General features: G+C 46.5%; 1 protein-coding gene across 1 annotated transcript in view; it reads left to right on the top strand.

Annotated features, from left to right (window-relative positions):
* The first annotated feature begins 5,527 nt into the window (after positions 1-5,527).
* Col22a1 (collagen type XXII alpha 1 chain) overlaps positions 5,528-16,309 on the top strand; it is a 248,131-nt gene continuing 237,349 nt past the window's right edge. The window contains exon 1 of the mRNA XM_031345491.1: positions 5,528-5,932. The gene's annotated coding sequence lies outside the window, so the exon portion shown is untranslated. The remainder of the gene's footprint in view (positions 5,933-16,309) is intronic.

Genomic DNA, 16,309 nt, shown 5'->3' with positions numbered 1-16,309 from the left:
TGTAAAGTGGAAATTTATAACTTGGGGTACTGCCAACTAAGATGGTGAGGGATGATACAGTAGATTCAAGGGAAGATGCAGTTTATCCTGGTATGCCCATGATTACCAAGGAGAGGACATGGATTTTTTTTGAAGGAGTTATTGATATTGGAGGAATTGGTATAAGTTGTAAATTAAAGAAATGAGGCTTGAGAGATGATTCAGTGCTTGCCACACAAGTACATATGAGGATTGGAGTTTGGATTATCAGAGCACATATAAAACCAGACATAGGAGAAGACATCTGTAATGCCAGGGCCCTTTAGAAGGTAGAAGGGGGAGACAGGATAACCATTGGAGCTCATAGGCCTGTTAGCTCAGTGCAAGCAGTTTTGAATAATAAGAAACTTTCAGTCAAGCAAGGTTGTAGGCAAGGACCAATACCTACAGTTGTCTTCAGATCTCTAGTCTTATGCTATGGTATATGCACACCTGCACATACGCATACCTGTATACACATACACACACACACACACACACACACACACACACACACATATTATATACTGATATACATAAAGATTAAAACAAATAGAAGAAAGCCTTGGGGCTGGAAGTCTCACTCAGTGGCTGGTGGTATCATCCCTTGGCTTGAGTTACTTTGAAGAGAAAGCAGAAAAAGAGCCAATGGGAAGAAAAATCTGTGCTCTCATGAAGTAAGAATTTGGTTTGTGAGTAGACACACTCACAAATAACTTTCCCTGAACAGAAAACTTGAAATCATTTCTCAGGCCAGCATAAAGAAAGTGCAAATCTCTGGAAAAGACAGACCTGGGCTGGAAGCCAGGTTCTGTCCCTTCTAGCTAGTTCCTGCCAAACTTAAACATCTTTCACCAGATTTCTACATCAAGGACACCATCATCTTACCAGGTGTGATCCACATCAGAAACAAGATGCCTCTGAGATGTCTGGAGTTGCTTCCGGCCACAGGCATTTTTACCAGTGTCCATGAATGGTGGCATCATTACTGTTTTCTGGCAGGGGGGGACCATAGGGAGTTCTAGGAGGGATATCAGGACAATGGCTAGGTTTCATCATTGTCCACTGCTTCCCTGCTTTGGGCAGAGACTGATCCAGAAAAACAGCAATGGCAGAATCCCCTACCCTTCTGAATATTGGTTTTGGCTGAGTAGAAAAAAGAATTTATGACTTATAACTATAAAATCTACTCCAGATGAATAATAAAGCCCACTGGAGACCAGAGGCATGGTTTCAGAGGGAGAAGATCTAGCACTTCAGGAGGGCACACCTGTGGGGAAGGCAATAGAAAATCTGGGAAGGGAGGTGAGCACCCAGGATGGAGGGTAAGGAGACCATTCTGGCAATAGTTCTGTATTTGGGTCCAGCTGTGGGAAGGATGAACGGACATGGCAGCTCCAGGGTTTGCCATCTCAATCTAGGTATGTGGGGGAAGTCTCAGTGGGATTAAACAGGGCTGAACATGCTGGAGCAGGTGGAGATTAACCAGAACTCCTGAGTTGGTTATCCATTTCAAACATGTCCCATTACACACTTTGAGAAGGCTTGGATTGCGGCTGGCTTGGGCACCTAACACTGTAGGCTGAGCATGCCACCTTGTTACTAGGGAAGCAGCACACTTATTTATTCTCAACTGTGGCTGTTCTCACTCAGAATCAATCACTGAAAAGTGTGGAAGTCCTAACTCTATGTGGACAGTCAGAGGCCACACAGGCCGCAGGGCTTCCACTTAAAGATGGGATCCCAGTCAGATACCCAAGATCCACTTAAAGGTGGGATCCCAGTCAGATACATGGAGGCCTATGTTCTCAGAGCAAGTGTCCTGGGAAGCTGTGTTTTTAGGCTTTGTACTGGGTCAGTCTGGTTTCTGAGAGTTTATGAAACATTGCAAAACTAACTTTTTTAAATGGTTTGATAAAATGCTCACATATTAAAAATCAAATACAAATATAATTTGAAAGAAATAAACAAGAACATTATTATGAATGATTCCCTAAAAGTGAATAAATATAATAAAACTGAAACAGATTCCACCAAATAGAACTTGTAGGACATACACTAATTTAGAACAAATTAACATATTAAGAAATCCTACTCAACTATTCACTCTTGTGAAACAGATTTGAGGGATGTTTTTAGCTGATCCCAGAGGAGCTTAAAAACTGAGCAGTTAATAATTGAGAAAAATTTACATCTCCCTTTAATTGCACTGCTCTTGTGTATATAGCAATTTTTCTTGATGTTCTGGGACCTAGACACATCTCCTGCCCCATGAAGTTATATATAACCCAGTTGGGAAAGACAAAATCCAAATCCATGGAGAAAGAGCCAGTTGAAAATGTAATGAGCCAATGACTGCCAAGTAAACACACAATCTAGCCATTCATGTATTTAGTCAACATATATTTATAGGCATGCTAATTGAGGGTCTCAATGAAGTATTCACATCTGCTTCCCTCCCTCATGAAGCTTACATTTCAGGTCAAGATGAGAAAGGGGTTAGGGATACTATGAAAGGACTCTAAAGAGAAAAAAAAAATCTGTTAGAGGCAAGCCTGTGTTGACAGAAAGGATTCATGGTGAAGATTCATGGTCAGGGGCTGAACAAGGGTTGCTAACAGCCTGAACCTGACAAGGCTTCCTTCGGGGACTACTGAAGGATGCACGGCAAGGCCAGTGACTCACTACTGCCTTTGGAATCCCTGGTCCAGAGCACTGAGATAGGTAGATACACAGAAGCTCTTATTTGAAATACAAGATGCTTCAAGGATGTAAGGTGCTTTTCTCCAGGTTAAATTGCTACTGTCTTCATGAGACAGGCTCTGTCTACAGTGTCCATAATAACTACCCTATGGGCTATGGATCTTCCCTCAGAGAAGGAGAAGGGTAACTGGACCCTCAACTCAGGTTCCAGCCATTGTATGCAATCTTTCCCTAGTTGCACAGGGTCTCTAGGTCTAAGGTTGGGACTAGAGTTTGCCTGATGAGAACTGGGGGACAGGAGCTTTATCTACATAGTTATGGGGGGCCATCGCCTATACTGCGTTAAGACTTCCCAGTGAGGCTGCTTTGGGGTTACCCATGCTCCTCTTAAGATCGCTCTCACCTTTGCTTGATACATAAGCCCAATAAATTGGTAGGTTCTCCAGGGTGAACCAGGTGGAACTGTACTTTAGCTTGTTGATGGGACCGGAGCTAGAGGGATTGTTGTGGTTCACTCCATCCCTACTCTGGGAAGGAATTTTAGCCACCGAGAAACAGATTGTGGCAAGTGATGCCTGAACCCTGTCTGCTTTATTTATCTTTCATGTTAATTATCACAGCGACTGAAAGAAACAACAACAAAATAAGTCCCAGGGGAGACCTTCCCTTACTCTCTGTTAAGTGCATATCTTTAGCTCTGTGGGTATGGTGACCTGTATACAGATTTCCTATTCCCATTTAGCACATCTCAGATGCCTGGAAGAGAAGTGGTTCAAAGCAGGAGGAAAGTGACATGGGGTGCTCTTGGAAGTGGCTTTCTGGAACACCTGCCCACTACCCACTACCTCTGTTGGGCTTGATGGTCTCACATGGTAGCAGTGAGAAAGCAGAGAACAGTTGCCTCTGTTTCTGTGCGCTGTGGTAGAGTCGCTCTTATCAAAGCCATGAACTATTTCCACATAGAGAGTTGAACTCAGACCACGGTAGCAGAACTGGTATGAGTGGCAGTCCCGCCTCTCTTCTGGAACCCGAACATCAGCAGGAGCTTGTAGGGCTCTCTCACTGGGGGCACAGGAACTAACATCTACCCTGGCTCGCAGAGTTCTCCTGCTGACGGAGATGTTTGTCTGGTATCTTGGAAGGAATAGCAGAGTGTAAATGGAGTAGGAACTTCACACCTGATCCCTCAATACTGTATATCGAGTGTGTGTTAAATAAAATAAAAATAAAAGCGCAAGTCAAGGAAGGAGAGCACTACCCGGATAAGAGTATGGGCTGGGAGTCTAAGTCCTGCCCACTAGCTGATCTCAGGCGTGCTGTGCAGAAACAACAATAAATGGGAAGAGAGATATGCTGGACCACAGGAAAGCTGTGGTGCAGGGGTTCACAAGGAAGGTGGGTTCTGTCCGCACAACTCAGACAGGTTTATCACAAGGGATAGCAGACTAGAAAAGCCATTCTGGGAGCCCCATTACGCTGCCTCACAAGAATGCCAAGCCCATTTTCAGTGGACTTTTGCTCTGGTTGTTCCACCTGCCCAACAGACTTCCCCACTTTTTCTGCCCTTCGTTTATGTGTCTACCATATCTAAGGCAGGACAAGCCCCATGACAGCTCCGACCTGGTTACCATTCTTTCTTTCTACCACCTGGATGGGAGACTCAGTAGCTTATGTAATTTTTATCCCCCTCCCCCCATAGGTTTCGGGTAAGCCTACAGGGTCACCTTGGTTTATCTGGTCATTGCCATATCTCTAGCACTGATGGTGCACATTGTCCAGTGACCATCATCAACTCTGTCCCAGGTTCTGGTCCATTTAGCCAGCACCTAACACTGCCACAGGGATGGCTGAAAACATAAAGCAGAAAAAGGAAAGAGGGCAGGGTGCTGTTGTGAGTCCCTTGGTCACAGTGGAGCCCGGTGCGTCTGTTTATAAATGTTGCTTCACAGGCAGCCAAATAAAGACACTCTGCAGCTTAGGAGACTGATTGAGGCTAGGGTGGGAGAGACTTTGCCAATTAAGCAGTGTTCTCAGCTTGCCCATTTCAAAATACCCTGGCTGGCCCATTTTTAGGAACAGTGCTCCGAAAGGAAAAAGTCGAAGGACATCAGGGCCAGAACCTGCTCCTGCTCTTCCCTTGGTGACCTCATCAGCCCTACCTGAGGTCCCTCCCTGCCTTGATGGAGACTCTGGGCTGATCAATAACCAAGCCTCTTTCCTCTGGGATGGACAACAGAGTCAGAGTCCTTGGTTATCCCAAGGCTCCAGTGAGGGTTTCCTGAAGAGGGCTGGCTACCCGTGGAACGAGTCCCTGGTACTGGTAAGTGTATTCATGTTTCTGTTTCAGCAAGAAGTGTGAGGGCTGGACAAGGGGCGCTGTGCACACCTGCCCCTCCTCCAACCCCGTGCTCCAAACTTTCCAAACTAGTCCCAAACAGCTGCCTCTAAACTCGGTAGGTTATTTCAGAGCTCCCTGTAAAGGGACCAAAATATCTAGTGAAGTCCTTAACTGGACAGTTGTTCAAGCTCTCCTGGGCTTCTCAAGGCCTTGATGACTCTAGGACATCAAAACCTTTATTTGCGCTGCCGCCTGCCTCCTCCCTTTCTCTGTCATGGCTCTGACCTCCTTCAGAGTGTATCCTCTGGGGTCACGGATCTCCTTCAGCCCAGGCCCCGCCCTCTAGGCGCCCAAAGGGACTAAGGTTGAGCCCTCCCCCTCTAGCCCCGCCCCAGCCCGTGTTCACGACCCTGCCCACTCCCGGCTCCTCCCCTGTGCCGGGAGCTCTTAGCCGGGGAAACCCAGAGACAGGCCAGTGAGCCCCTGGGGAGGCCCAGAGCAGCTTTGTTCCTGGACAGCACAGGCTGGAGAGGGCTGTGGCTTCTCCCGGAGGACCTGCTTGGACCTTTTCTGCTTTGCCCTCTCTCACACACTTGCCATTCTTCTCTGTAAGTTTCAGCTTTTCCCTCCAACTGCTGTCTTGAAAGCTAGCTCTGTTTCTGGACCCATGGTCCAGGAGAAGACTCCCACCTTTTGCTTGGAGACTGAGGAGTGTTAGGACTTCTTTTCAGTGGCAGGCAGGGTGTCTGTATGCTACAGGGGAATCCCAGAAGGGGACTGCCTGTGACTGGCATCGTCCCTGAATCCTGCTTCCAATAGTTCTGATTCCAGGACACAAGCCCAGGCTGGATCCCTTGAACATCTCCCTGTCAGGTAAGGCCCAGTTTTCTCAGCTGCTTGTGTTGGGGGGTCATAGGCTCCAATGAGGGATGAGGGAGCATGAGAGATGCTCCTGGCATCCCTGGTCAGCTTCTTGTTGAAGCCCTTTGGGGACCCTCCTATGTGAAGGAGACAGACTTTTCTTCAGCCTCAGAGGGAATTGAAATCTCTAGTTTGTAACTGATTGCTTCTTAGGAGCTGTCCAAGAAGGCAGCGAGGACAGTAGCCACAGCAGCCATCACCAGAGCCCATTAGAGTTGGTTGGGGGAGTGGAGGTAGGAAGAATAAGCTCTTTTTGATTTGGTATTGATGGGCAAGGGGCTTTGCCTTCTTGGTCTAAATTTAGATTTTTTTTTCTCCTATTTGAGCATGCCTGAGCATCCCTGAGACCAGAGAGATGCCTTAGTCTGTTTGCTTCTGAATATCCAGTTCTATAGCAGACCAGGGTTTCATGTCTCCATCATTGAAGCTTAACTTGGATTGGTTTGTATGTGGACCGACTCGGCGGTGACAGGCAGACATGCTTCTCTGGCATTTGGGATGTCCCCAGGCATCACTGTAACCATCCTTGTCATCCTTCAGAACCTTTGCTCTGTCTTGGCGCTTCTTTGTCTACATGGGTCATTCTGGCTCCTCTCACTGATATGTGTCTGGGGAAAGGCTAGGAAACCAAAGATCCCTTTTGGATTAGTCCACCTTACCCTCGGAAATTCTTCTGCAGGGTTCTGATTTGTTAGAGACAGAAGCTTCACGAAGCTTAGTGATCTGCCATGTGTGGGCCCAGCCCTGACTTATACTCTTGCTTGGTACAGTTTCCTTATATTGTCTGCCCTCAGATAAGGGCTGTACCAGAGGGCTTCCATTTCCTCATTGGTCAAGAGAAGGTACTAGGAGCAACTGATCCCTTAACAAGGGAAGTGGCCAGGCATTTGACATCTTAGCTTGTTTCTGTCTCCTGAACCTGGGGCTTCTCCTCAACACTGATCCTGAAAAGCCACAGAGAGTCATTACCCTTATGTTATTAGAGAAGATGTTGAATGGGGTGAGGGGTTCCTTTCCAGGGCTCCAGCAGGACTCTGGTCATGGGCCTTTAAAAATGTTAAAGCAGCAGAAACGAATTATGTCTTGTTTTACTGGGATGTGCTCAAAGTTTCAACACATTCTCATATGTTCTTGCACCTCCATAGTGGTAGTGAGTGGTATACCAGCCAGTTTCCCCCAAAGAGACTTCAACTCTTCCATGGCCATTTTTTATTACTAGCTAATGTCAAATGTTTACATTTCATGCATTTATTTTCCTTGAATCCCTGCAAGGTCTTCAATGGCTGTCAGAGAAGTGATGACCATTTCAGGCATGCATAGGCTCTCTGGTCATCTGTGACCTTGGGATGACCCTGAAATGTGTCTGCCTTAGCCTGATGACAAACTCAACTCTCTCTAATGTTTGAGTCAACTGTAAGAGGGTCACATATAAGTGGCCATGCATCCAAGAAATGTCTTTGGGACAGAGACCTTATTTGAGTGTAAGATTAATAACATCTAGAAAAGTCTTTTGGTTTGGAAGGGGAAAGGCAGGGTGTCCTGGGGAATAGACACTGCCCTGCAATTCTTTTTCTGATGGGTTGAATTAGAACTAGTGGGGCAGTTTCCTTGAACTCTGGATTCCAGGTTAGTTGGAAAAATCATCCAGTTAACTTTTCTCTACGGTGGTGAGTCCCTCACTACGGGGAATATTTAGATGAAGGCTGGACAGCCATTTCCTGGGGCATTGGAAGGTGACTTTAAATCTGAGTGAGCTTTTACGGGCTCTTGCTAGCTTGATATCGGCCATTTGAAAGCATAACTTTTCCAGTCCCGAGTTTCCTCTTTCCTTTCTTCAGTATTCCTACTGCTGATAGTTTTGAGGGAGGCTAACACTGGTGTGTGATTGTTGCGGCATTGACTGTGAATGGCCCCCGTTCCTCTACTTAGGAGTTCATAAACAAATATCAGAGAGAGATTACAATAGCAGAGCAAATCCAGGGGGGAGGAAAAAGCCATTTTCATGTCACAGATACCCTTCTCCCCATGCTGGGCAAATGTCTCAACACATTATTGCTGCTCTCTAACAGAACCAGAGGTGAGAAAGGCCTGTGTGATATTTTAGAGTAGGAAAGATGCCCAAGGATTATTCAACCAGTCTCTATTCAAAAATTGAAGCTGTGCCAAGCTGCTTGACAAAAATAGTTATAAAATCTGATGAGATGAGGGCAGTGGTTTTTGTCCATTTTACAGATGAGAAAAAGGAGATCTGGAGAGTGGTGCAGACTGGCTTGCTTGGCCTGTAAATCCCAAGCATGCGGTATTAGGTTTCATGAGGTACTAGGACAGAGAGACTGTGTGTGTGTATATGTGTGTGTGTGTGTGTGTGTGTGTGTGTGTGTGTGGAGAGAGAGAGAGACAGAGAGAGACAGAGAGAGAGAGACAGAGAGACAGAGACAGAGAGACAGAGACAGAGACAGAGAGACAGACAGAGAGACACAGAGAGAGAACACATATATACACATGCATATGTATGTGTATTCGGGCAAAATTTTTAGCATGTAAGCCAATGTGGTCAGGCTGAAGGATCTTACTTTGTACCTGTCTGGGGCTAGCACAAGGCTTACTGAGTTCATGAGGGTGTGGATAACTATATAATTGATACCTGAATGATTCATTTTCTGATTCGACCACCTCTCAGAGGCCTGTGACAAACTGCGACAAGTCCTTAATGCCTTCCTCTCATTCACATATACCTGCCGGCACTTGTCCCCTCCTAGGGCCTGGCATCACAACTTCCATCACCTCCTGGCTATGTCTAGGTACACAGGAGAGAATATCTTTTAAACCTTTTGGCTGGAACTATCTTTAGAGAGAAGTTGTTTCTGAGAGAGTATACAAGTGGGTGCTGGCAATCGCAGCTGGCCTGGTCTGCCCAGAAGCTAAATTGCAGGGCTGTAGTCTTCCACCAGTGCCAGAAAGCTGAGAAAAAGCAAACACACCAACAGCACCAAATCAGGTGAGATTTTATTTGAAACCTGGGTCTAGAGCTTCAGTTAAGCCAGCAAGGATCGGTTACGATGCTCCAGCTCGGCTACTGTGTTGCTCAGTGCTGTGCTGGGATCTGACAATACTGTGTTTACAATCGCCAGTCTGGCAGGAGAGCAGCTCTCGTGTTACATGCCCCTACCACAGAGAAATACAGCCAAGGGAAATAAAGTAAAAACAGAAACACAAATATCACCAACGGAGTCCAGGCTAACCCCAGAGGGTTCTGAAGACACATACCCCTGCTGTAGGGGCGTTGCACTGAGCTCTCTAAGTGTCCACTGTGGGGCCCTGGCTGGGCCCTCACAGAGTCCTGAATCCACAATGTTGTTCACAGGGCCCTGCACCATTACAGCTTGGGAGACACCGCACCTCCTTAAAGCAGCCTGGGGTGGGATCTTGGACTTCTGGTTAGGTTCTGCCTTCATCCAAGTGGAAGCTCTCTCCCTGTCACTCTCTAGACTTTTGGGTATGGTCAGTACAATTGAGTCCATTTCCCAGGGCACACTTTTGAGGTCTGTATAAACAAAACCGGAATCTTTCTGATCTTATCTGAGACAGAGTTCTACTTGTCCCCTGGGCAGAGCCTAGGTGTGATCAGCTGTGCTGTTCTTTGCAGACTGGTAAACTGAGGCTGGGGGACATTCCACGAGTAAGTGTGAGAAGTGGGATTCAAACTTGTGACTTGGCCTGATACGCTGGCCCTTAACATTCCACAGAGATCTGTATATTTCATACACATGAGTTGAAGGTAAAGCTGTGTAATTATAGAGAGGCAAGTGTATGTAATTCACACAAGGAGGGAAATACAGTTGCCGGGAATGTTACTTTAAATGGCTACCTGGTAGTCTACTTAATTCATAAAAGTGATAACGGCATGCTGTGACAAAGTACAACAGGCCCAGCAGTCCTTTTCAGTCTCCTCTCTGGAGGGGCTGTCTAGTGAATGTCTCTTTATAGGCTTATCCATATCCAAACACACATGTCAATAAAAAGCTAACGTGAATACTTTGGGAACAGCAGTTGACAAGTAGGAAAAGACACTTTTCTGTATCGTGGTGTCTGGCTTGGAAGGCAGGAGGTGGGGAAGGTGTTTATAAGTCACTTTCGGTTTGCTTGGTTGGATGCTTTCTGTGAGCCCATTGTTATGCAGTGCTGGGACTCCCCAACTTTGTCAGCAAGGTTGAGTGGAAATACTGGGAGCCCACTAAGATGCTGGAGAGAGGTAGCCGTAATTGCAGGTGCCCCAGGATCCAACACTTAATCACCTGCTAGAATCACCCTTTGGCATCCCCGTGAGGCCAGGCACTGAGCTTTCTTTTTTTCTTTCTTTTTTTTTTTTTAAAGATTTATTTATTATTATATCTAAGTACACTGTAGCCATCTTCAGACATACCAAAAGAGGGTGTCGGATCTCATTACAGATGGTTGTGAGCCACCCTGTGGTTGCTGGGATTTGAACTTAGGACCTTTAGAAGAACAGTCAGTGCTCTTAACCACTGAGCCATCTCTTAAGCCCCTACTGGAGCTCTCTATTAGACCCCTTGGAGCTATCGGTGTCTGCACAATTCTGCATGCATGAAGAGACTCAGGCAGTTTCTCAGGTTGAAATCCACCCCTGATTCCTGACTCATCGTGGTGTTAGATTCATGAAATTGCAATAAAATTTTCATTGCACTTACATAAGTCAATGAAATATTGAAATTGAGAAAGGGATGTGGCTGTGAGCCATGCCCAAGCTGAGCCTGGCATATAGGTCCAGGGATGGTTCTATCTGCTTGCCAGGCACTCTGGCACCCTGGCCATGTTGAGGCCTCCTACTGGGCCCCAGGGCACTAAATTTATGGACTGGGCTGTGCCAATAGTCATGAGACTGGCCTAGGTCTGGATTTAGCTCTTCTTTTGGGTAGTTGTGCAGTTTCCAGAGCCTTGCATAGGATCCCTAGGCTGGAGCCTAGGGACCAGAAGTAGAAGGCCAGATAAACATTACCTGGTCAGCAAACAAATATGACATCTCGGATCTTGACTCGGTAGCCTTTGCTAAAGCCTCAGGCTTCTACAGGAAATTGGCTAGAGAGTCTTTTATGTGACTGATGCAAGATCCCTCTCGGTCCCTTCCATTGATCATATTTGTGGCTCAGTTCTATGAGGAGAGACTCACACTGCAGGTCACTCTTCCGTGTGCTCATCCTGAAGGCCTGCAGGGCTCTGGTAGAAGCTGAGGTCATCTCTGTGGAGAAAAGAAACATGCCTGGGTAATTAGGCAGAGAGAGTGACTTATGCTAGCCCATGCTTTCTGGGAAAAATATGTATGTATGTATGTGTGTATGTCTGTATGTATGCATGCATTATGTATGTAATAATAGCTCTATTTTAATAAGCTGCGTATGCACTCAGATACTCGACTCATGGACTTGTTGCTCTCTATTGTATAGTCTTTCTTGAGTACTCACTCATATCCTTCACTGTTCCAGGCACTGAGGAAGACAGGCCAGACACACAGTCCCTAACTCTAAGGGGTTTAGCAGTGAGCACAGTCAATAGGAGGTAAGGTTTTTTAATGTAGCCAACACTGTCACTGAACTTTTGCTATTTCTACCTGAACTTCCTGGGAGTATAGGTAAGTGCCACTAAGTCCAATAGGCCATTTTAAAACACCTATGCAATGTTAAAAACAGGCTGTGTGGGAGCTTGAGGAGGTTGGTGGCATACTCCTTACTTGAGAAACTTGGGGACTCTGGCTTACACTGAAGCTGGTTTTGAAGGCTGCATAGGCGTCTGCCTGGTGAGGGACCTATGTCATCTCTTAGTGTCATGAAGTCAGGAAAAGAAAGTACCAGTGTTGTAGGTAGAGGGACTTTTGGGCCTGAGAATGAGGATCATGAACTGGGATGAAGAACCACATGGCAGGTACCAGAGGCTGGGGTCAGACTGAGAGAGGTTAGATTAAGAGAGTCCGAAGAAGGTGTAAAGCTATAAGAATCTGAATGTTCTACATGAAGGTATTCATAGGTAGGGTGAGTAAGCCATTCACACACAGAGTAAAGGAGACTGGAGATTTATAATCTGGTAAACAGAGGCACAGCACCTCACTTTCAGAGGGGATGCAGTGTGTGCTTTGAGACAGTGTGGGGAGCCAGATTACAGACCACAGACATGCCTTAGGCAGGCTCCCACCTGAGATACCCTGAGTGTAGCTTATGCTGTTGGAGCAGGAGTGGGGCCAGGGTGCTCTCCCTTCCTTCAGCAGCCTTATCTACAGATGATTCCCAACTCAGAGCCCCGTCCTGCTTTAAGCTACTGGAATGCTGAGCTGGACTTAGTGTGTGGCAAGGGAGCAGGCTCCTGTCTTTGGGGACATTTAAGAGACGTGAGTGTGTCAAGAATGGAGACGGCAGTCAGGCACCCACTGGTGGATGTTGGGGAAGCCTGTGATGTTGGATGAAATTCCCTGAGCACCACTATACTGTGGTGTAGAGTTTTCAGTGTGCAATTAGACCAAAAAGGAATCTCTGCTTTCAACAGCCCCCTCTTACCATCTGCATGCCCTTAGTTTACCCCTTCTGTCTTTCTCCTCTCCATTATCGGCCCCCACCCCTGCATTGCCAAGCAACTAGGCTCTGGACTTGCAATTGCTCTCCCCTTCAAGTCATAGGTGAGTCTCATCAGTGTGCCCTTCTTAGAGCTGAAGTGACGGAAGGGAGGAGAGGCTTGCTTCCCTAACACTGCAGTAATGTGGTATAGGCAGAACTGAGCCCAAGTCAATGTGGCTCTCTGCAGACCTATTGCTCCATCAGCCCACTGCTATCCCAGAACAGAGGCCCTGCCATGTGCCTTCTCATCCTCTCCCAGATAAAGAAGAACCCCCTGGGACAGCATGGAGTCCAGACCACTATTTATATGCATTGCTTCACCAGGGCAGACACTCTTAAAATACATTAAACAGAAATACCCACTGTGTCCTCACACCCCTGTAACTTGAGCTGATCTATGAATGAACTGGGCAGAATTCCACGCTGAAAATGTGGAAGAAAGAGGCCTGGTGCTCTGGCAGCCCTCAGATGCCTGAAGAATCTAATAAGTAGTAAAGAGACATTTGAATGTTCTTCTGCTGGGTTGAGGGGCTGGTTGGGGGCAGCCACCTTCCTATCAGTGCCATGGCATTGGTGGCTCCAAAGGGTTGTGCTAGTGTCAAGATGCGTTTTGGAGGTTGGCCCCTGGAAGGAGAGTTCAAAGTTGGTCATTCTCAGGAACCATATCTAAATTGAGGTTTTGGTCAAAGGTGAGATGAGAGGAAAAGATTAGGCAGGATGGGAGTGAGAGGAAGCGGGGTGGGGGTGGGTCTGTAGGGGGAGTGAAGGCAGAGCCTCAAAGAGGAGGGGCATTATCTGTGGCTTTGTGAGATATGGCAAGATTCTGTGCTGCCTGTGCCCTGGACTAGTCACTTCTGGACCCTATCTGTCCTTTTGGAGGTTAGAGGTGAGGTGTCGCAGAGTCAGTGACACAGACTGGGGAGCAGGTGAGAAACCCCTGAACAGCTCCTTTAATACCCTCCACCTGTGCCCCTTGGTCCCAAGAAAGCATCTCTTCTAAACAGCAATAACTGATTGTCTGGCATTGTCTGGACCAGCAATCCTTGGTCTCTCAAGTAGTCCTCAATTAGGTCCTCCTTTAGGAGATGCTTTTGCTGCTGTGAGCCACCCTCCACCCCCAGCATTTACATAGAGGCAGCCCCTCATTCCTGCCACAGTTCAGCTTCATGCTGTTAAAGTGAATGGATCCAGCTTGAATCTGCTTACCTTTGAGAAAGAGGGTTGGGGAAGTGCTCGACTCAGGAGACTGAAACAGCGCTGGACTTTGGGAAAAGCTGGGTCAGTGTGGCAAAGTGACATTATCTTTCTCACCTCAACATATGAGTACTCTTCTGTGGACAAATTCGCATCTCCAAACACAGCCACCTTATTGGGAACACACTCCCTTTTCTAGCAGTGATGGTGGAAGTCTGTGTACTCGTTCCTGTCATCAGATTCCACTGTCCAAGGAAACAATAAAGTCCCAGGTGACCCAGGTCTTTCCCATGCCAGCTGCTGGCCAGGGAACTGGGTACGTTCATGAGAAGTGCTTTGACTGGAATAAAAGGAAGTTCCCCCCAAACAATAGGTGGATTCTGATGCCTGAAGGAGGAGGCAGAGGTGATCATGGGTAACAGTAGTATGCAGAAACTTGAAGGCTGCCAGTGCAAAGGGTCTTGAGACCCAGATGTATCTAAATTGAAGCATTGAGTCTTCTGTCTCAGCTCAGTAAAGGGCTCAGGCTAAGTATGTTTTAGCTTACAGATATGATTCAGAATCGACAGCTGGACACACTCTGGCTATTGTGGGTGTCAGTCTCTGGTCTGGCCCAGGACCCATTATGTGTGTGCTGCTCTGTTAACCTTAACAGAATTAATGGACAAATTGTTTTAATATGGTATGATGACTATTCTTCTCACCACTGTGATAAAGACACCTGGCAAAAACATCTTAAGAAGCAAAGGTTTATTTTGGTTCACAGTCTGAGTGCATAGTCCAACATGGTGGGAAAGGAACCTGCAGGTGGCTAGGCAGGTTGTGTCTGTAGTCTGGAAACAGAGAGATGAATGTTGGTGTTTAACTTCCTTCTTTCTTATTCTGTCCAGAATCCCACCCTGGCATCCCACATTAGGTTAGCCCTTCCTTATTCACTTCCATCTTTCTGGAGACATCTGTCCTCATAGGCTCACCTAGAGGTATGTCTGTATGGTGGCTCTAAATCCTATCACATTAACAAATCAAGATTAAGCATCACACACGGGAGTCACACAAACCTTTTGTTTTCGTTTATTTATTCACTTTACACCCCAATTGCAGGACTAGGCACATCCTCTCCCACTGAGGCTAGACAAGGCCACCAGGTTAGAGGAACAGGATCCACAGCAGGCAACAGAGTCAGGGACACCCCTGCTCTAGTTTTTGAGGAATCTGTATGAAAACCAAGCTGCACATGTGCCTTGAGGGGATAAGTCTGGGAAGGATTCCTTGTGTTATTCACCTGTCAGAACCCTCAGGTTGATCCTGAGAGTTATTGAAAGAACATTCTGAAAGAGCTGAAATTCAGGGATTTATGAAAATGAAGCCCCCGTTACCCTCATCTTGATTTCTGAGATGTTGGTCACAACCTCCTTCCTATGCCTAGTATCTTTATAGCTCATGACTTTTTTAGCACTTGGAGTTCAACAAGGGCTTGCTGCTAGCCAGTTGCAGCAGAAACATCATCAGTCTTGTACTCCGTGAAGGGAGCTGTCTGCCCTCCCATGTCAGGGAATGCTAAGCCATTGTTCTAACTGATTTGGTAGGATAATGGGTTCCTCCTTTCGTGCTCTGGATTGTCTTCCTCCTCAATAATATGCTGAAATCTAACTTTCAGAATGTAGGTGTCATGGTATTTGAAAATGAGGTCTTTGGGAGGTACTGTCCCATGAAGTTAGGACTCTCTTGAATGAATTAAATTTGTAAGAGTCCAAAAATTGCTACAGGATGAGATAGGGTTTCCCAGCACAGATGGCCCATCCTGGGATAAGATATTTCTCCAGGCTGTTGTGGATATCTCCAGGCTGTTGTTTGGGAGGGGGTTTTATGATCTTGTTCTGGATTTTATGGTCTGTCCCTGGAGCTGGTGTCTTATGGCCTAGTTTCTGGGACTTAGGGTCTGTTCTTGGAGCTGGTATCTTACAGCCTTTTTTTTCGAAATCAAGCCTGGTCCTTAAATGGAGACAAATAGGGTTTATGTTGTCCTTTCAAAATTAACCTTCTAAAAGACCAGAGGGGCTCCTCATCCCTTCTGCCATGTCAGACACAGGGAGGAGATAGCTATGTATGAATCAGGCAGTGACCCTCAGCAGATATCCTATCTGTTGGTACTTTGATTTGGGATTTCCAGATGCCAGCACTATAGACTTAAGCAGCCTCTTAGTTTGTTAGAGCAGCCTGTGTGAAATAAGACACACACTGTAGTTCAGCTACGTGTTGCTAGACTGGAGACCTACAATCCTGTTCAAATTCCATTCATTTGTTGAAGTTGTGAATAGTTGAGTCAAAGTGGATTGATTTCAATGATATTTTACTGCATTGTTACTGAGGTTTGCTTCGTGGCCAATGAGCTGAACTGTCAGGACACAGCTTGACCTCCAGGACTGCAGGGTTTCTGCTCATCAAGGGAGTTATCACATAGGCAAATGCCTGCCACAGAAGAATCACAGCGTGTAGAGAATATTTCCTTCCTTCT

The sequence above is a fragment of the Mastomys coucha genome, unplaced genomic scaffold (genome assembly GCF_008632895.1).
Source record: "Mastomys coucha isolate ucsf_1 unplaced genomic scaffold, UCSF_Mcou_1 pScaffold11, whole genome shotgun sequence".
NCBI lineage: Eukaryota > Metazoa > Chordata > Mammalia > Rodentia > Muridae > Mastomys > Mastomys coucha.
The sequence above is the reverse complement of the archived record's forward strand: the minus strand, read 5'-3'. Positions and strand labels throughout refer to the sequence as shown.